The sequence below is a fragment of the Neodiprion pinetum genome, chromosome 7, assembly GCF_021155775.2.
Source record: "Neodiprion pinetum isolate iyNeoPine1 chromosome 7, iyNeoPine1.2, whole genome shotgun sequence".
Taxonomy (NCBI): domain Eukaryota; kingdom Metazoa; phylum Arthropoda; class Insecta; order Hymenoptera; family Diprionidae; genus Neodiprion; species Neodiprion pinetum.
This window is the reverse complement of record NC_060238.1, coordinates 6200722-6222267: the sequence shown is the minus strand read 5'-3', so window position 1 is coordinate 6222267 and position 21546 is coordinate 6200722.

Below are 21546 nucleotides of genomic sequence, written 5' to 3'. Positions count from 1 at the left end.
GAAACATCTTCAAACTATGAATGTGATATGCATATCCAGAAATTGCGAGAAACTATGGGATGTTTGTTTTTTTTTTCTGTTTTTTTAACGCGAAAAGTCTCTCCATTTTAGGTGACAGTGAGCGAGGTGTGAAACATATTAGCTACAAAGCATTGTGCGTGGAATGTCCGTCGCTGAATAGCAAAATAGCACCCTTCGGAATCCTTCGGGATCCTTGAACAGCTGTTCCGAATGGAAGGAAGTAGGGAATTAAATTATTCAGAACGAGACGCGCGTGACAGTAGCGAAAATCTAATGGGACTCTATTGGAAAAGTGAGTTGTTCGAGGAAGGGAATTTTTCACGTCTGGCACTTGACTACGTTCCGCTCTTCGATCCCTTTGTGAGAAAAAAAAAAAACGTAAATAAATAAACAATAATAAGAATCGATTGAAAGAATATATTATATATATATATTATTTATAAGCATTTGCAACATTCACAGCTGTGAGTTTATTTTCCGTATCAATTATAATTTCTCGATGGCTGAAGCGTTGGGGATAAAAATTCTATCGAAGTAACGCAAGGGAACAAAAGTACGAGCAAGAATTCAAGTGTAAAATTATGCGAAACGTCTGCCGTTTGCAGAAATCGGTGTAATTTGTGCGTTCGCCTTCGACGATGGGACAATTTGTCACGTTGATCGATTCCTCGTTCGCATTACCGAAAGAATATTGTAACGACGATTAATGCTGAGCGCAAAAACAATACAACAATATTCTCAAACTTTCACAAGGTTCGGTTTTTCGAAACTTTTTTTTTCACCCCGGTTTTAACGCTTCGAAAAAGATAAATCCGCTCTCTGGAGCTTTTTATATGAAACCCACTCGTCTCGATAATACCCTTAGAATGCGGAACCGAGGCGGCTGAATTATACTGGATGTGTATTAAAACATACTTCGAAAAATTTTTACCGCAGAAATTAAAAGCTCGTGAATAAATCCCTGCCGCATCACTCGCCGTATTCTGTCACCCTTGATACGGAGATAAAAATTGTTCGTCAGTAAAAACAGTTTTTTCAAATCCCTCCATTCCACCTGAAGCAAAAATGTGTTTATAGTAAAGAAATTGTTGTTCGATTTCACGGGATTAAATTCAAAAAAAGCTTATATTGAAAGAATTTCTTTGACTTGAGAACAAAACGTTGTCAGATTCAACAAAGTAGATTGTCGTTTTGCTGAAACAAAAATTCCACTTTTTTAAGTTGATTAAAGAAGGGAAAGAAAAAAGTATTTCCAATTAATTTTGAATTTCCAACGAGTATATAAAGTGTCAAAAATTTCTTTAGTTGAAACAAATTTTGCGCGAATTGATTGAATTTTTCTCCGAGAGTAGATTTTCCCGCGTCATTCAATCCCTCGCGTTTTATATATTGTTTAAAAACCGAGCCAGAGAGCTGCATTCGAAAATCAGGGTTTAGAAATTTTTAAAACGTTTTCACTAGTTTATATCGTACCGATATTTCGAGTGAATCGTTTCGACGCTGATTCAATTTTATGTTTCGTTCAAAGGATTTAATTTGTTTTATATATCCTAGCTTTGACAACGAGGCGCGTTGATTTACGTTTCTAATTTTTTCAAAGTTATGCAGCTTGTTCGAGAGGAATACAATATATACGTACATCGAACAATGAATCGCCATGTACCCTGGGCAATTCCGGGGCGCTAGAATGTCTGGAAATGCTAACAAGCGACCCCGATAACCAGACTAATCTAATTATACCGTATAACACCGGAACAATGCAGCGGGGTTTCGCGCTTTAAGCGTCGCGACGCTTTGCGCCGTACAACCAGACGCTGCTTAACCCAGCTTGAATCGTTCGTGTTCGGGTTTTATTCGACGTCAACTCTGAGGTTGGGAGAATTTCGAGTCTTCGTCGCGTTTGAAACACGATCGAACAATTGGAAAAAGCCTTCGTTTTCGTATCTTTTGAAATAGCTTAAAATTTCTCACTCAGAACTGATGTGCAGGAAAGATTATGCGCTGAGAAAAAATTTCATTTCTTACAGTAACTAGAAAAATTTAGTAAAACAGGTACCGTTAAAAAAACTGTTTGAATATTGTTGGAATTACGAAAAACGAAGTACGCGTAACCATTTTGCGCTATTGTCGATCCTTTTTTGGTTATTGCAACGCAAAATCAGTGTGTGAGGTTTAATCTACTTTTTTAGCTAAACAAGGCTTTAACGTCAATTTATTCTTGCACTAGCATTAAATTTTCGCAAGTAATTTCAATTCACTGATTTTCTCACACGTCTGAGCATCTGTTGTTTTCGATCACTCGTATTTAAGCTATAATTTTAGAGAAATATTTTTCCACTTTTTTTGTAGAACAATTCTCCTGTAGAATTCATGCAAAATTATTTCTGATGTGAACCTCGAATCCCATTCTACAGACAAATATTCTTCGGAACAATTCTCCTGTAGAATAATCCATGCAGAATTATTTCTGATATGAATCTGGAATTCGATCCAGTAGTGAAATATTCTATAGAACGATTCTCCAGTAGAATAATTCATGCAGAATTATTTCTGACGTAAATCTCAAGTTTCATTCCATAGATAAAATATTCTGTAGAAAAATACCCCTGCAGAATAATTCATGCTGGATTATTTTTTATGCGAATCTCGAATTCTCTTCTGTATGAAAATATTTCTGCAGGAAGGAATTTTGTAGAACACATTCTGTAGAATATTTGTGCTGTAGAACGGATTTCTGTAGAATCGATCCTCCTCAGAATCTCGAATTCTTTTCCGTGGAAAAATATTCTGTAGAAACGAGCCTGTACAAACATAGTCCGTTCTGCAGAAGATTTTCTCTGTAGAATTTATTTCTGTAGAACCGAACATCATTCGCTAGAAAGTGCAGCGAACCTTTCCCTTAAGTATCATTGCATCAACGGCAATTCTCACGCGATTTCAGACCACTGAGAGACAGAGAGACAGAGAGAGAGATAGAGAGAGAGAGAGAGAGAGAGAGAGAGAGAAGACCATCGGCGACTGGTCACGTGTCGTGGAATGACTGATCGATGCATCGACGATTTCCAATCAAGGAACGATCCTGGAGTCCCGTGGATCCAGACCAGATGAGGTGACTCATCGCCCGAGGGTCCTGCTGCGATTTGGGATCAACGTGGAGAGCCAACGACGCGTATCCGTGGAAAAAGGATCCCGGCATGCATTGTTCGTCACGCGTGCCGCGCCCCCGAGAACCGAACAAAGCGAATCGACTCGGGGAGGATTTCAAGGGCTGCAGGGACCTGAAACACCGAGTGACTCAACTTTCCACGCAATTTATGAGCTCCACCCTCGGCTGATGCGATTAATGCGAAAATGCAACGAGGCCAAGAGTTGGGCGCACTTTCATGGCTGCTTTTCACCCTCGAAAAACTCCCTTAAATTAGAAGATCCGGAGGGTTGAAGGGAAGGGACGAATCGTTGGGAATCGAACTTGGTGAGTCGGATTTTATACTCTACGAATATTGAGAAATTTGTTTCTCATTTCGATCTAAAAAGATGCTGAAGACATTTTTTGAACACGAAGGTATTTTTTCGTGGTCAAAAACGGGTCTCAAGACAGACATTTATTCAGCATCGTTTTGACGACTTCCAGTTTTTTGCTCTCGGTGAATTTGTCATTAATCTCTGGTTATCGCAGCATCGAATCAGACCGTTTATTTGACTACATTTGTTTTCAGTCAAATAAGTTTATAACATCAATTTATTCTTGTGGCATAACATTGAATGACTGTTACAATAGTAAGAAAAAAAAGAAGAAAAAAATACATATATCAAACACGTGCTAGATTTTCTGATCACAGCTGCGAAACTAATTTTTATTTATTACCAACAACTGTATTTTTCGGTGATGGTAAAAAATTAGAGGGCTTAAGAAATCCATACAGCAACAGCAGCTGTTCAAGATCTAAAGATCCAGTTAACGAAAAATATTTGCGAGAAGGGTTTTGCGAACTGCTATCTATGATCGCACGTTGCGTACAAACGTTTAGATGTCAGACGTTTTTTCGATAGGATTTCGAACCTGTGTGAAGAAAATGCGGAATTCGAATACATCTCGCAACTTATCCATTCCTGGTATCGCATATCTTAAAGAGAAATTGAATTTGGAGCTTTTGGAAGTGAAAATTGTAAGCGAAAAAAACGTTAATTTCCAAGGCTGTTCAGATGTTATCGAATTAACGAAATGAGCTGATTAAAACGGCTTCTCAGGCATATCTTCCAAAGCTCAGATTTTCACAGAGGCTTGATCTTTCAACAGAGAAATATAATCAGAATCAAATCGACCCAATCACCGCCAAATGTGAAATTTGGCACCTGAAATCGAACATCGGTTGACATATCTGAAAAATTTTTTGTCAGTAATCATTTGTCAATGATTATTATTAATCATCTGATATGTATAATTGCAGTTATTAAATTTAGAGTCGTCTAATCTCCAGCGGTTCGTTGCAAACTTCGAACAAAGTTTTTATACTAGGTAAATTAGGTCGTGATTAAAATTCTGTTCACGGGATGAAATCATCAGGTTAATTCAGACGACGGAGAGGAAATCAATTTTCGGAATATTTCCACGAGATTGTTTCGCATTTTCCTTGGAAATGTTTTGACTTCGTTTCGACACTCCGTTTGGGCGAATTCACTCTGGACTTGGCTCAATTAACCGGCTGACAGGTGTCACTGAAAAGCGACAAGTGTCAGTTAGTTCGAAGGTGTACCGACGCTTTGCGTATACGTTACAAGTTTACAGGTCTAACTTTCGTTTTACGGCGTACTTGCCCCCCAGACCTCCAAATTGCAAGAGCAAACCTCTACGGATAAGCTTCACTCAACTGTGTGTAAATAATTCACGGTCAACTTACGGAACCGAGAGAAATTCAGACACAAACTTGCTTGTTCCTGGATTTTGCGACCCGCCTATTTTATATACATTTTTTGGTATATTTCGAGAAATTGTCATCATATTTTTCTGGCGGTTTTTTGCTATTTCTGATAGGTTTTCAAGACTCGAGAGTAATTATTGCGATATGATGTAAATTATTATTGTTGGAAACAAATTGATTGAATAAAATCGTGAAAATTGAAGGAATAAGTCATTTTTAAGAAACTTGTCCCTCCGTACATGTACATGTCAAGCATAAATTATTACAAGTTTTTTGGCATTGCTGATTACGAGTCTGAAATCAGATTTTGAAAACTCAAGATGGTGGATCAAGTATGGCGGCTAAAAATTTCAAATTCAATCGAAACTAAAAAAAAAAAAACTCTGTTCAAGGGTTTTTGGGGTATCTGATTACAAATCTGGATCAGATTTTGAAAATTCAGTATGGCAGTTCCAATCATCGACCCCAAAAACCCTTGTATATAGTTTTTTAACCGTATTCGATGAAATCTGAAATTTTTGTCCACCATATTGGATCCACTACCTTGAATTTTTAGGATGTGATATCAGATTCGTAATCAGCGACCCAAAAAACTGCATAACATAAAGTTTTATCAAAATCAAACAACTTTTTGAATTTATTTACGCGATGAAATCGATCGGTCATCCTGTATATTTAATTTATACGAATTTGAAATTCTTTTGAATTTTGATTAATTGACATTTTCGAAGTATCGATCAATTGCAAGTCTCTTTCGTCAGAATATCACAAAAAATTTCACTTATACTGATCCAATCATCATTGTAGCCAAGTATTTCCTATTCCATAAATCTCAAAAATTTGTACTTTGTACGAAGTTACGTTAAAGTGATTATCAATCGGTAAGTCTGTTTTACCGATATTTGTTCTCCTGAGTGGTAGGCAACCCAACATACTCCGGTTTTCACTCGTAAACACCCTGTACAGCATTATACTCGTCGTGTATTTCATGGTCGAGGAAAAAAAAGAAGGAAATCCAGTTCTTAACGACGTTTTGAATCAACGTCCACCATATTGGATCCGCCATTTTGGATCTTAAAATTTTCAGTTCAGATTCGTAATCAGTGACCCCTGAAAGTTCACGAGTGCAAAATTTCAACTGAATCGAATGTAAGGAAAAATATATGCACGAAAAGGTTTATCCACACTTTAAGACCCAAAAGATCTAGCATCTTGAATCGTTCTGCAGACGGTTGAAATGCGGAAAGCAGGGCGACAGATTTTGAAGCGACGGCCTTAACCCGAGGATAAAATGGCATTCAAGTGGCAGCTGTAGACACAGCTGGTTGTAATTAGAAATTGATGTAATTCGGCCAACACCAGACTGCTAATTTCGAGGGTAAAGTAGCGAGATCCGTGACTCCGAAGCTCATCAGTGACGCAGCCTCGTCGCTAAACCGTCGCGACATCCGAAGAAATCGAGATTGCTGGATTTCGTTGTGACCCTACAGGGTAGAATTTCAAATACCCTTCCAGAATCCGCATTAGAGTGAAGGAATTAATTCCCATCATTTGAAATTTCTTCAACGTTGTAAAGGTTTTCGTTCTATTAGAAGAAATATTACGACAAGAAAACAATAATTATTAACAATACAAGAAAATTTATGGATTGAATTGAATTTTGAATTAATTTTCCTTTTACAATTAAATAATCGAGGTCAAGAATCTTGTCATCGTTTGAGGATACAAGATTCTAACTACAAAGAAAATTGTTGTGAACAACCAATTTATAGACGTAAAATCAGTCGATTTTTTTGTTTTATTAATAATTCTGAGTTAATTTCTTTGTTTACAAGTAGACTGTATATATTTTATTTTTGTTTGATGAGTCAATAAATCAGAGATGTATAATTTGTATGAATGAAATTGTAACTGTAAATTATTTTTTAAAATCATTCATTTATCTTTTCATTCGTACACAAGATTAAAATACTACTTTTTTATATGTAAACGTCAATTTTCAAAATTTGATTCTACAATTTTTTGTGGCCTCTTCTCAAACAATGACAATTTTTTTACTCAGCTTTTATTCGTTTTTATTGTTGAAGAAGCAGGTTACGCAGTTTCTGGTGAAAATGGTGAAAGTTCGAAAGAGTTTCAATTAATGCAGACTCAAAATTCCAAACGGTTTTCAAATTCGGAAGTGTTGATAATGACTTGATATTAGACCAATTGTTTTTATCAACTGCAAATTTGATCGATTCGAAATTTTAATTAAAACTAGCGCATATCACTTTGAAATAAAATATCGTCCATGCCGAAAAAGAAGGAAATCTTAATACCGAGAATGCAAATTTATTAGCCGATAAAAATGTGTACCTACAACAGAATTTGCTGATTAATATTTCTCTCTCCGCAGTCTATCTGAAAACGTGACGCGTATTGTAATAAGAATCGGGCATATTTAATGCGCGATGACGAGGCTGACACGCGAGAATTACAATTATTCGTACCTTGGGAATTCTTAATTACTATATTAAATACGCATATTGTAATAATAATAGACGCCTCAACGTCGCCGGGCGAAACAATAGCTGAGTTACTACAGCGTGTAGCCAAACCGCTGGGAATATTATCAAGCTTGTTTTCGTCACGATGAGAGGGACTGTAGTTGATTATCGTTATTGATAGCACCAATTTATGCACCCTTTCGCGGTTCAATGTGCCAAAGGAACCTCAATCCTTCAGCCCTTGGCACTCGGGAGCTTCGACTGGATCTCAACCTTCCACCGACCTCCTACCGACTGTCTCTATTCATCCGTTTGGCCTAGAACCCGTCAATTTTACTCTCTATTTATGAGTAACTCCGGGAAATATGTTTTTTATGATCGTGTCGGATGTGAGAAACCAACTGCCGGAACATCTCGGCTTTTCGTCCCAAAATGTGTTTGCGCAAAATCGATGAAAGCTAACGACGTCAGCCGCGAAGATTTTTTTTGTTTTTTCCATGCATTTTAACGGCAGACAGAATTTCAGTTTAATATCGAAGCATAAATTGTTTTCATGTACATTTTTATCGTAGTACAGATGTGTAAGAGAAAGAGAGAGAAATTTATCCAATTTTAAACTTTGTAAACGGAATATCGAGGCAAAATGATAATATTTAACTTGTTCGATATTAATACCGGGAAATGAAACCTCGATGAATTAATCCTCTTATTTTTGTCTATTTATAGGGATAATATATTTATATGCTTAACGGTGAGGCAACATTTTCACTTTATAAATATAAAAACGTGCGTAAATATCTTTACAACTACGAGCCAAGCTTGGAGTGTTGGAACAAATTTTATTCTGATATTAAAAAAAGTTGTCACCTGGTAATGCTTGTAGCTACGTTTTTATACCTTTCTATGTAAACGTCAAGAGTGCTCGATATACTGACAAATTTTTGACTAGATTCTCTGTAACGTGTGATAATTATATACAAATACCAAAAGTGTAAACAGTAGCGAAATACCGAAATGCCTTTTCATTCGTCGTGATAAGAACGGTTGTTTGAAAATTACTTTCCCATTTAAAGAAAGAGACATATCAGATTTTCAAGCAAATTCTGAGAGAAATTGTTGCCTCGAGGTGTTTTTCGTTTCACAAGTTTCAAAACATAATTAACAGAAATTATGATCAAAAGCTTAGATATTGATGCTTTGTGTCAAATCGCGTACAAATATTTAAAAAATTTTCTAAATTTGTTGGGTTTTACTTTACAATGTTTTATTTTGTTAACGGAATTATTAATTTTTTTTTTTTTTTTTTTAGAAGCTATATTTAAGTAAATAAATTCTGGTTGTACGCACCAAATAATAACCAAAATCTTGATCAATTACTTGTAAAGTTTGATTTGATCTTTTTTGACACCGGTCAATACGAATTTTGAGTCTGGGTTCATAATGTTCAAATTTTGATTTCTTCCACGCAACTAACGAAAGAAAAAAAAAACAGTTCCATTTGATAAAGCTTGCTTTTGCAGAAATCAGAACAATATTTCGGTTTTTGAGATAAAATTATCTATTTTCTCAAACATTTGTTGTAAATGCCAACTAAACAAACTTCAGTTTCGCATTTAAATTATTGAATAAAAGTGATTGTTATTTACAAGAAGTGTTTGAGAAAATAGGTAATTTTTTTATTTTTAATATGTAATATCGTTCTGGTTTCTACAAAAGCAAACTTTATCAAATGAAAGGTTTTTTCTTTCATTAGTTACGTGAATGAAACGAACATTTGACCTCTGGAACTCAGACCGAAAATTCGTATTGACCGGGTCTAATTAGGTTATGTGCAGACTCTGTTGAAGTTGGTGTAACTAGAGTCTCCATAAAGCTCAGAAAATGGGGAAAAAAGTTTCGATATCAAGCCCACGAGTGTCAGAGGGGTAAGAAATCTGAAAATCGTGATTCCAGACGAGTCCGCGATTTTTCACTGCAGACGTTGCCGCGCAGGATTGAACGAAGGATCGGAGGTGGACACCGCACAGCGCGGTTCGCATGCCAATGAGCGATACGCGTACGTCGAAAGCACGAATTCATTTTCCGATCCCGTCGGAATCCATACATCGCGTATTAGGCACTGTCAGAAACAGCGGACAAAGGTTACGCTCGCCTGGCTTATCGCCGATATTATGGAACAGCATAATTTCGCGTTACCCACACATGGTTCCTACCAACGAAACAAGGTACACTGATGCATCGCTGAATGGAAGCGTGCATGTACACTCGGGGACAATGAATCTCAGACGGCTGATTTCTTCCGCTAGACAGTTATGTTGGCAACACTTCTAAACCTGCAGCGCCACAGTCGGCCGAGCGCGAAACAAACTCAATGACAATAAACGTAACATAACCCATGATCGTCGAATCTAACCTTAGAATTGACGTGTCAATCCAACAAGTCATTATCCCCTCGGTATTTTAAGGTTAGATTCGACGGTCATGGGTTATGTTACGTTTATTGAGATTGAGTTTGTTTCGCGCTCGGCCAACTGTGGCGCTGTAGGCTTAGAAGTGTTGCCAACATAACTGTCTAGTGGAAAAAATTAGCCGTGTCAGATTCGTTGTCCCCAAGTCTACCTGACCATAAGCATCGCCGATGGAAGTTCGCACGATGTTTGGAACAGGTCGAGAATGGCTCTTGATATCATCCCCGGGTATAATATAAAGGGTTATTCGATTTACGGCACCGATACGATGCTTCGAATGAATCCCGCCACAGGTTGCAACTCGAGACCCTACGATTGATCCGCTTCCGCATCCAATATTTCCGCGTATTAACCCTGTTCAAAGTTTGATGCGATCGAACACTCGATGCGTGCGGCTTTGATCGATCTATGGAACCCGGTATTGTTTCTATTACCTACATCCGCAGCTGACTGTTGGTGTATCGATATGCATGGTTGGCAGTGCGTGTGATAAAAACGTGCAAGAATTTACGTTGAGGGAAATTTTTTTTTTACTGATGCATCGATTTTTTTTTGTTTTTTGGTGATCAAGCTTAAATAATGTGTATCATTGGTTGACATTCTATTCAATTCAACCTTTTTTGTAATAAGAGTAAAAATGTTTCCTATTTCTTGTGTGAAATGGTTCGTTATTTTTTGAAAATCGACTTTCAGTCCCACAGTTCTGGCTACCAAAACTGTACATTTTTCCAAATTCATTTCCCGCGTCACTTCAGGAAACTTTTAATTAGCGCAAATCCATAAAAATAGGACTTCGGTTTGGGGTTTTGAATATTCTCCAATCGATTACGCCCGAATAACTAGACAAGGACTCTCACCGCTAGACCGACGATCTCTCAAAATTTGGGAAACTTTTTCGTACGTATACTCGAAGCGCTTCAACTGTCTCAACAACTTGTGGATGGAATATTCGGATACCAGCTCGGTGAAAATGAAAACTTGTGGAACGTTTTGGTAACTTTTATAGGTACAGTTTGCACAGTGTTATTGCTCTTGCTTGTGTGATTATTACGTGTTCTTACCCCAACGTTTGGTATACAATAAACTTGGAAAAAAACTCCATTTCCACCCTGTTCAATGCTACAGCAGATCTTCGTGTTGCGTATACCTACTTTAATATTCCTCGACAAATGCTCGTCATTTTCATAAGCCCATCATACCGTCACGCTTGAAATCAACATTCGCCCGCAGTCATGATATTACTTCAACAACCTGGGGGAGTAAAATTATTTACATAATCAAAGAGTCGGAATGACTTATTCCTCGTTTAAAATGACAATAAAAATATCAACACAAATTTCCACCCCGATTAATAATTGTAAGCACGAAAGAAACAGCAGAGATTCTTTTTTCTCTGCCACAAAGCATTCTCTTGAATTTTGGGTTGATTTAGGTATTTATTTGGCAAAGTATTACTACTGCCAATTTATTATCTCAACAATTTTATCACATTCAGAATAAAGTATCTAGATACACTCCGTTATGTGTTCGGTTAAACCGATCGTTCATCCTGTATATTTGATTTTTAATAATTTCAAATTGTTTTCAATTCTGATTAATTCACGTTTTCGGAGTATCGATTAACTGAAAGTCTCTTTCATCGGAATATCACCAAACATTTCACTTATACTGGTCAAATCATCTTATAATCAAGTATTTCCTATTCCATAAACCTCAAATATTCGTACTTTGTACGGAGTTACGTTGAAGTGATTACGAATCGGTAAGTCTGTTTTACCGATATTTGTTCTCCTCAGTGGTAGGCAACCCGACATACTTCAGTGTTCACTCAAAAACATCCTATTCAACATTATATTCGTCGCGGATTCACGGTCGAGGAAAAGAAAGAAAAAAATCCAATTTCGAGCTATTCGAATTGACTTAGGACTTAACACTGAAAGCCAACAGTTACTCGGAAACGCTAAGTATACTCTTCTTTTACAATTTTCATTACTTAAAATTTACTACCCTGGAAGTGAGACGCTTATTATTATGTACAGTAGAGCGAGGGGTCGGACAAATGTGGAACCTAAGCACCGTGTCATTTATTCCGTTGCGACGGTTTCTTTGACTTTGACTCTGACTTACTGCGAGGCGCGATATTTGACGTATTATGATTACCACACGACGCTTGCACTTCAAAAGACTGCGGTAAACTGCTGGAATAAGACTGTATTCCACGCTTTCTTGAGTATCTCTTGAGACACCCTCGGCCCGTCTTCTTCAGAAGATATCTCGGCCTCTCTTGAAGCACGAACGCACGAGTAGAAGTGCTTTTATAATATAATATTCTCAAGCAATTAAATTCGGCTGAAACGATCACACAGCCACGTAAGAGTATATTTGTACGTACCAATTCTGTATAAACATTCACTTTTTGGGACACAAATTACAGAATTTATTATTTCGAGAATATTAATTATATTTAGCTCAGATACAGTCTAATTTTTTTTTTTTTTTTTTTTCTAATTTGTTTTAAAAAATATAAAACAATATTACTACATGACTCTGCAGTGTCTTTCAGGTGATAAAATTATTTCTCTACAATTTTCAATCTCGCAATTTCGACGGAAGGACTTTATTGATTCGGCATCATTGGAAAAAAATAATTTTGGTTCGGTGACTAGAATATTTCAATCGTCAAAAACCCAGCCAGATTATCAGATTTCATTTTAACGGCCCATTTTTTATATTTTTTTAAGAATTTACTTACAGATTTTTTCCTTGTCGCGTCGGCCGTGTATCATTGGATATTTAATTTGACAACATTGATCCGATATTAATTACGATCAATAATTAATAATATAGTACTGAATCGACTCCTGAAAAAAACGAAAATCCTTTTCAATTATTCCTTAGAACATAATCATATGAAAAAATGAGGTATTCTAGAGTGAAATCGAAAAAATATAATAGATTTTAAATCATTTTAAACCGATTTCAAATGAAGCACCGACGTCTATCCTTTTATTCATAAATTTCAGTATTTGCTGCTTCTTATTTTTTAAATGATATTCATATCTCACGAATACAAAAATTTAATAAATATTTAATTTATATCTGTCTCTAAATAAAATCGATGAAAAGTATAGATTTTTCGCTAACCGACTTACCGAACGGGACATATCAGTGAAACTAAATTGTTTGATCTACTTGAAGTCTGAACTGATAATAAAACTTCATAAATCAATTAATTTTCGTCAAAAGGTGGTATTTTTCAAATAGCTCCTCGCGTCACAATTCTTGTTCAATTTTTTCAAATATTTACTACGAAACTCTTACATCGAGGAAGTTTTTTGAATCGAAAAAAATACCGCCTTTTGACGTCATTTGAAACCGGGTAAAACCCATTAGTTTTAAGGTGAGTTTAAACAACAAGTAAATGGAAAAGTGACAGAGTTTCACCGACGTGTCCCCATAAAGATCGCCCCACGCGGCAGACCCGAAAACCCTTTTTCCAAGTCGAATACCTTCGGAATCACTCGACATCGGGAACGGCCATTACTTTCGGTTAGTCTTAGGGGTTATCCTGCAGTAACCGAAATTCCGAGTGGCATTAAAATCGGCGACCCATGAGCAAAGAGGGATCCTCGGTTCGAGCGAAAATACCCACTCACGGTATAATATACGCACGGGTATGTTTAATGTGTGTACATGGTTGCAAATGATGAGCTCGAATCTGTTTCGGATCTGCCGATTTATTTGACCGTAACGAAAGCATCGGGGACTCGATGCCGTGCCCTGCTGGTCGAATGGAGAGTTCCGCATCCGCTTTCGTCACGTAATGATCATCCTCTATAATTACAACTATTTACTGTGTAAACGACCATTAGTTGTATACACAGCGTCACGGAACGCAATTTAACAATTTAATTAGCATAAATTGAACGAAATCAAAACCAACTCGTGTCGTTTAGACTATTCAATTTAATAAAAACTCATTTCGTCAGAATTTATCCTCAAGTTTTTCATAATGCACGAATTGCGTATTATCTTGTTGCGAAAAGATTTTTAGACTTTGTCAGTTTCACTTTTGGTCAATTTCACAACAGCCGCAGAATGTTAAACAAAATTGTAAATTTTTTGTTTTTCAGAATTTTTCATTTCAAACTTTATTTATCATTTCGTTACCAAGCGATATCAGTTTGAAATTTATCGCTCTTCCTTTTTCAAGATCATCGCGGAACTTGATCAAACAGAATGACAGACTCTTCCCTTTTCATAGTGATGAAAAGTATCGCGAAAAAACTGTTTATTCCCGACTCAACCATAGAGTTTACTTTTTTAACCTTAAAAACGGGACGAAAGAGGCACATTTTTCCCTAAAACGCATTTGCGGGAAATACGAACCCAATTTCACTTCCAATTTTCAAGTAAATATTGCGGCCAGAGTTGAGTCGGAAATAAAGTCCTATTGTAACACGGAAATAAAAGTCGACTTTATTCCCTTGGTATATAATTTACTATTTACTGGCTTTTTTTTTTTATGTACAATGAAACACCGCAATACGAATGGTAAGGAGCGAAAGATTTCTTTGAATAAAATCTCGACGGCGATCCTTTGCCTCCCGTGTGTATTTCATGTATCGCGTTTGTCAAAATCTTAGCTGCTACATGTATGCATAAGATCGAAAGCATGTATGGAAAAGGGTTTGTTTCGCAGGCCATCGAGGAGGTTTATATATTTTCGGGAAGCGCGGCGCGCGTTTCAATTTTGATTCGCCCTTCGCAGACCTGCATTTCGGCGGACGTTTCGTTGTTTTGATAAACAAGCCGAGATTGGACAGAAGGCGCAGCCTGCGCCAGACCCTGCGAGAATTATGTATGAGCGGTATCTTCCACTCGGCTATTTCACTCGCCTCGGGTCTGCACACTCGAGCGATGCTGCAAAGGCGCGGAGGTGAGACCGGAAGTAAGACCCAAATCCGGGCTGCTCGCGCCATCCAAACAGATGATGAAATTCGAGGAAATCGTGACTACGGTTGCTGAAGTTCTTCACGGTCATTTCAGACAGGAAATTTAATGCACGGAGAGAGAGGAATTCTTGAACCAACAAAATAGATCTTTGTCTTTGTTTAAGTCCGTTCACTTCGATTTACTATTTATCCCTTATTTTTTCCAAATACGATGACTTCGATTCAACAATTTCGATTTAGGTAGTTTGGAAAAATGATTTAGTCAACCGAATTCTTTGATTCAACAAAAGCCTCTCTTGTCACGATCGAGTGAAGTATTAAATTCGAGTGAAAATTTAAAATAAGTGCATGAATTTAGGCCAATAAAGAATTTACATCGATTAAATGCCATGTTTCTGGATGATTCATTTGCACTAATTTGTTTACGAGGTAAAAGTAGTAATAGATTTTTTGAAACGAGTAGAGAATACATTCGTCGTAAACATCGGTATACTGGTACTATAAACGGCCACTAGACGGTGAACTTTCTCGCTGCGGGAATAGCTTCAGAGATAGTTATGACACTGGGTTGTCAGCTACGAATAACGTGAGATAAATTTGTCATCAGATTTGTTACAAACTAAGAAAGCATGTTATCAAGTTTCGTGTCACTGAATTACATATTGACTCTAAATAAATAAAAAGAAAAAACCATTGATACATGTTCAACTCATATTTCTATGTATAGAAAAATAAGTTTTCAGGTTTTACCCGTTAAACATCGTGTAAATCCCACAAAAATTTGGAGTCATCAAAATTATAAATGATATCATTCGAAGACAAAACAAAACCTGAATCAAAACAAACTCAATTTTAATAGATACAACAATTTCATATTTTTGAAACCAAACGAATGAGGTGCGTACAATTAAATCTTCAGTTATTTCAATTACACATTTTCTTGATACAAAATTCACATTATTGCAAGGAACTCGCGCCGTGTTATCTTGAATAAATTGACAGTCAGCGTGATCATTGAAAGGCTTGATGATTCTCTTTTATATTAAGTTGTCACAAGTATTTTGTCGAATTAAATAAATATTGTGTTCACCGCGTTTGACTGCAGCATTTACTTGAATCATACTAATATCAATTGACTTATGAATAACCCTTGCCCTTTGTGTGCCATGATATCTAGATTGACAAATATCGTATATGTGACGTTTTTGTGAAAGAAACACTTATTCTTCAAATTACAATTCCGTACTTACGTTCGCATTAGTCTGTACAAAAGGTTGAATCGTGAAATTCCATCATCGATGTGATCAATGCCGATTGAATTTTATCATTAAGGCCTCGCTCATAAACCGTAGAAGATCCTCGGAACGCGGGAATAAGACATCGCGTTATTTCAAGCAACGGAGGCGTCGCGAGTATCCGCCAGGCGTACATGTCAAAAGCCCCTGGAAATGGGATTTCATTGGATATAAAGCGCTCGGAGAATTTTCAGATCATAGGGATGGTGGCTCGAAGTGAAGGGACTGCATTGCGAGGGGGATGTTCGACGTCGATCTATCTATGTATGCATGTATGTTTTTTGAGGAGGAAGGGTTAAAGCGGGGATCGCTAACATCCGGGAAAACTCTTCTTCTTCTTCTTCTTCTTCTTCTTCTTCTTCTTCTTCTTCTTCTTCTTTGAGCCTTGAGAAACGACGTCTCGCTGTCTGACTACTGGTAGTGTTTCCGAGTTTGAAGCTTTTGACGGGTTTTATACCCGCGAGGATTTCAGTCAAATCTGTCACGAAGATGTAGGGTTTGTTTCATCCCCTTTCTCACACCCTAAATCTGTCTTCACGGTGCGAAAGACGAATGGCGAGTGGAGGGGTAAGATGCTGCAATCCTCGAACTTGAGTTAACCCTCCCGATTTCTGTTTCCTCTGCTTCCAAAAAAATGAAATAAAATAAAAAAGAAAAATGCGCAATGTCCACATGGATATGAGATATTCCACCCTAAATTGACCTACGCGTGACTCTTAACCATCGGCGATTTATTTTGTTCTTAAGGATGGTGTAAAGCATACAAAAAAAAAAAAAACCTTTCACCGAGTTTTAGATTTTTTCTACCTCGGTTTTGGTTTTTACTGCAACCAAAAACACGAATAACCAAATTTTCAATCAACAACCCTAAGTTAGTAGCTTCAAATCTTTCTCACGAATCCTTTGTTTAAGAACGAAAATTTTGAAATCAAGATAGAAGTGAGCTAGTTTTTGGTTTAGAAGCTACAGGCGAAAAAAATTCAATTAAAAAGTGAGAAAAATGGAATTGAATATAAATTTCAAGGATACAATATCAAGAAATATTTGTCAAAAGTTATAATAATTATAATTAATATTAATGTTGATGATGCATATCCGCATTTCAATATTAATGTTGATGACGCATATCCGCATTTCAATATTAGACGGTCATTGACTGTCTTACGAGCTTCGCACCAAGAAGCGTAAGATACCAAAATGTAAACACTTACAGACATTCTTACAAATGTGCTCGAAGAGGAAGAACACTTTCTATATTCACATATACTATCACAGCACAAGAAAACAAATTTGAACTTACTGGTAATGAGAGGAATTAACGACATCAGAGTCAGGGCGGCTAGGTGGTCTAGTGGAGTAAGGCTCCGGTAAAGCATCGCTAGATACCAGGTTCGATTCCTGGCTCCGTCGTTAATTTTTCGAATTTACCAGTAGTTCAAAAATTATATACGTTTCACATAAATATATATATGGAAGTGACTTGAACAAAAAAAAATTTGCTACAGTAACTAGAAAAGTTCAGTAAAGCAGGTATCGTTAAAAAAAACTGTTTGAATATTGTTGGATTTACGAAAAACGAAGTACGCGTAAACATTTTGCGCTATTGTCGATCCTTTTTTGGTTATTGAAACGCAAAATCAGTTTGTGAGGTTTAATCTACTTTTTTAGTTAAATAAGGCTTTAACGGCAATTTATTGTTGCACAAGTATTAAATTTTCGCAGCAGTTACAAGAAAATATGGTAACAGTGATCGTAATGAGAAAGAATAGTTAACGGATACTAGACTTTCTGGTAACATCTACAAAACTAATTTCCATTTTTTACCTTGGAACTATATTTTTCGATTGTGGTGAAAAATGAAAATAGTTGAGGACTGAGCGGTAACCGGAACGAAAATTTCTCTCAGGGCATGTAAGAATATCGTGTACGTATGGGTTTTTGAGTAAAATTGAATATTCAAATATGATGAGTGTCCAATGTAAAATTCGGTCGTTTACTCTCAATTATGGTGACGTTTTTGAGAACAACCTGAATACGAAACCCTGAAAACAGTGAACATACTTCGCCTGAAACTTTTTGCGTTCGTGAACAATAGGTACGTGTCGTATATTTTGTACTGAAATGGTGAGAAAACAACCCGAAATATTAAATAATCAGTATTTCAAGTGCAAGTACCGATTTTCGTAAACTAAAAAAAATGCAAGTTCACAATTTTTCGAACGTATACTAATTCTTTTTCCAGTCGATTTCACAGTCATTTGTACAAGTATAATATCGTTATTAACTTGCATAATCAATCGAAATTTTTAAATATTACAATTAGTAAATACAATTTCCAAATGCATATCCCTCTATAAAAAAAACTGTTCAACCATCGTTGATTGAATCCCACTGCGTGTGACAAATAATTCTTATTATGCACATACTTATTTTAGCAGTCTCGTAAATTTGAAAATAACGTATAAATCTCACTGAAATAAAAAAATAAGTTCGTTAAAATCGGCTTGATCTTTTTTTTTTATCTTAGGCAGCGAAACAACCGTTTATTGAAAAATTATCTGCGAAAAAAAAAGTGAGTTAGTGCATAAACGTTGATATTCAGTGTATAATATACATATATCAGCATGTGAATTATTCATCAGCCTGCCGGTGTAAAAATGAGGATTCAGTTTTGTCCCGTGGAACTTCTTCTTCAGCGAAAATGGCGAAGGTAGGATGAACGGCGCTGATAAGACACGAATACCAGTTACGGTAATTCGATAAAAAATTCAAAGCCCGAGTTTAGCGAGTGCGGGGATATATTCGGTGGGTAAACAGAGCGAAGGGATGATGAAATTTTCTGCAAACCAGCGTGATCCCGGCACCCTGGAAGCCTGCACGAATTCTTCCTACTACCATCCTCCGAAAAGTTCGCCCCGCGGGGGATGCTATTGATTAAGAAATAAATTCGCGAGAGTTCGCTTCGGCTTCGCGTGGCAACCATAGTCGATATTTACTGGCATGGAATATTCAGCTTCGAGAGCTACAAATCCCAACCCGAAGTGCCGAGTTCTGCAAGGAGCACTGCAGAATCGCCAAGAACACCGGAAGTTCCATCGGCATGGGAACGTCCAACGTGACCGAGATTTCCTTCTGCGCCATTTACCATGGTTATGCTCTTGAAACGTAGCTATATACACGCTACGATGTATAAATTATTCATCGACAACTTATGCTCGCGAAAACCTGCGCGAGCTAAGATCTAACGGTTACTTTTTTTTCTAATCTTTTTTACTCGATCTACAAATTTAGTCGCCAATTTTGTCATCGATTTTTTTCACATTCAAATTTCTCAGTAACTTTGTTAGCTGTGTAAGAATTGGCAAGGGAAAGTGATCCGAGTATCAGGACGTCGGTCGTTAGAAGATATTAAAAATCAATTGAAGCAATGTTCGTGTAGCTGGAAAATAATCGGTCAGAGATCAACATGCTGAGAATTGGTAACAATGAAATGTTCAATTTTAATGAAATTAGCGGATTCGTATTTGCAAAAATTCTGGATTTGGCGCAAGATATAATGTATTCAAATTTTACGGGCAAATATACTTTCAGCCAAGCCATTGATCAGTCTCTTGTATGGAATTCGGTGAGTATTCAATTCGAATAATGTAATTTCCTCGTGTAGTCGAGAGACGAATAGCTGCAAGCCCGGAATCTCTTTATACTAAAAAACCGTGGTTGTAATCAGTTGGAGCGAGACGTGCAGCTACTTTCCAAGATTGCAGCTGAGTGAAGAGACCGCTAAGGTTAAATCGCATGTTAGAACGCCGCGGTAACGGCGTTTGCGAAAGCGTAATGGTATGTTCAGAACTCTGCTGACACGTCTCTCTTTGTGATCCAGAACGAGCATCGAATCTGCCGCTGTAGTGCCGCTGTATTTTCGCAGAAAAAAATTGCAGCATACGGTTGGAATTGCCGAGAATCAAACTAAGCTTCTAAACGTGAAGAGGAGGGTGCAAAGAATTCTAAATAACTCCGTGAAGTGAAATATCATAAGCCGATTTACCCAATTTGTGGGCCCTTTAATCGCAATCTGAGATTAAATGATCACTGAGAGCTTAACTATGACTGTGGTCAGGTTGTTCGATTGAAGTCACTTGAAGCCACTTGAAGTCACTTGAAGCCACTTAAAGCCATTTGGAGTCACTTGAAGTCACTTGAAGTCAGTGGAGTCTCTTGAAGTCACTTGAAATCAGTGAAATCAGTGGGGTCCTTTGAAGTCAGTCAAGAGAATGGAGTCATTCAGAGTCGTTGAAAGCAGATAAAGTCACTTTAAACCAATGATGTCACTCGAAGTCAGCTGAATCATTGAACGTAACTTAAAGTTATATGAAGTCACTTGAACTCACTTGAAGTCAGTGAAGTCAGTGAAATCAGTGGAGTCAGTTAAAGTTACTTGAAGCCAATGAAGTCATTCAAAGTCACTTGAATACAGTGAAGTCAGTGGACTCTCTTGAAATCACTTGAAGTCAGTGAAATCGGTGGAGTCACTTAAATTCATTTTAAGCCAATAAAGTCACTTAAAGGCACTTGAATCAAGTGAAGTCAGTATAATCACTTGAAGGCACTTGAAACCAATTAAATCATTTGACGTCATTTGAAGTCAGTTGAGTTAATCAACGTCACTTAAAGTCGCACGAAGTCACTAGAAATCAGTGGAGTCACTTGAACTAACTTAACGTCACATGAGGTCACACGAAGTCATTGGAAGTCAATTGACTTCACGAAGTCTTTTGAAGTCTTGCAGTAATGAAATCAGGTGTATCATCAGTCGACGCAGCGGGTAACTCCTCGATGTTCACTCATATTACAACACTCGTAGTGATCGAAAGATTCAGGTGATGTGACTAAAGCAATTTTGTACTAATCGCAGCTGTTCAAAAACTTGCAATCTAAATCCAGGTTTTGGCCTTTCTACTGGCCTCGTTTACCGCGATTGCTTCGGATCACGATCGATTTTTGGAAAATCAACCCTACATCATTCGGCTGTAACACCGTTGGACAACGACGACGACGACGGTGACGATCTTATAGCTATAATCTATAAGCCGAGGAAGATGACGCCACGGGGTGAAAGAATCCAGGAGGTCTGATCGGCTGAGTTTAATCTAGAAATCCTTCATCGAGGAGACGGGATAGGAGACGTTCACTAGGCGCTTTTCCCCCTTTCCACGGAGCCAATTTTAGCCACGGCTCTGCACGTATATGCTTCACTTATCCCGTTCATCCAACCCTCGGTGAAGGTATCTACATTACTCCTACTCGTGGCTCGACTAGGGACACAGCAACTCCCATCGCATCTTCCAGTCCTGTACAGAGCTGGTTGCAGGATATGCGCTTCATCATGCGTTTGAAGCTCG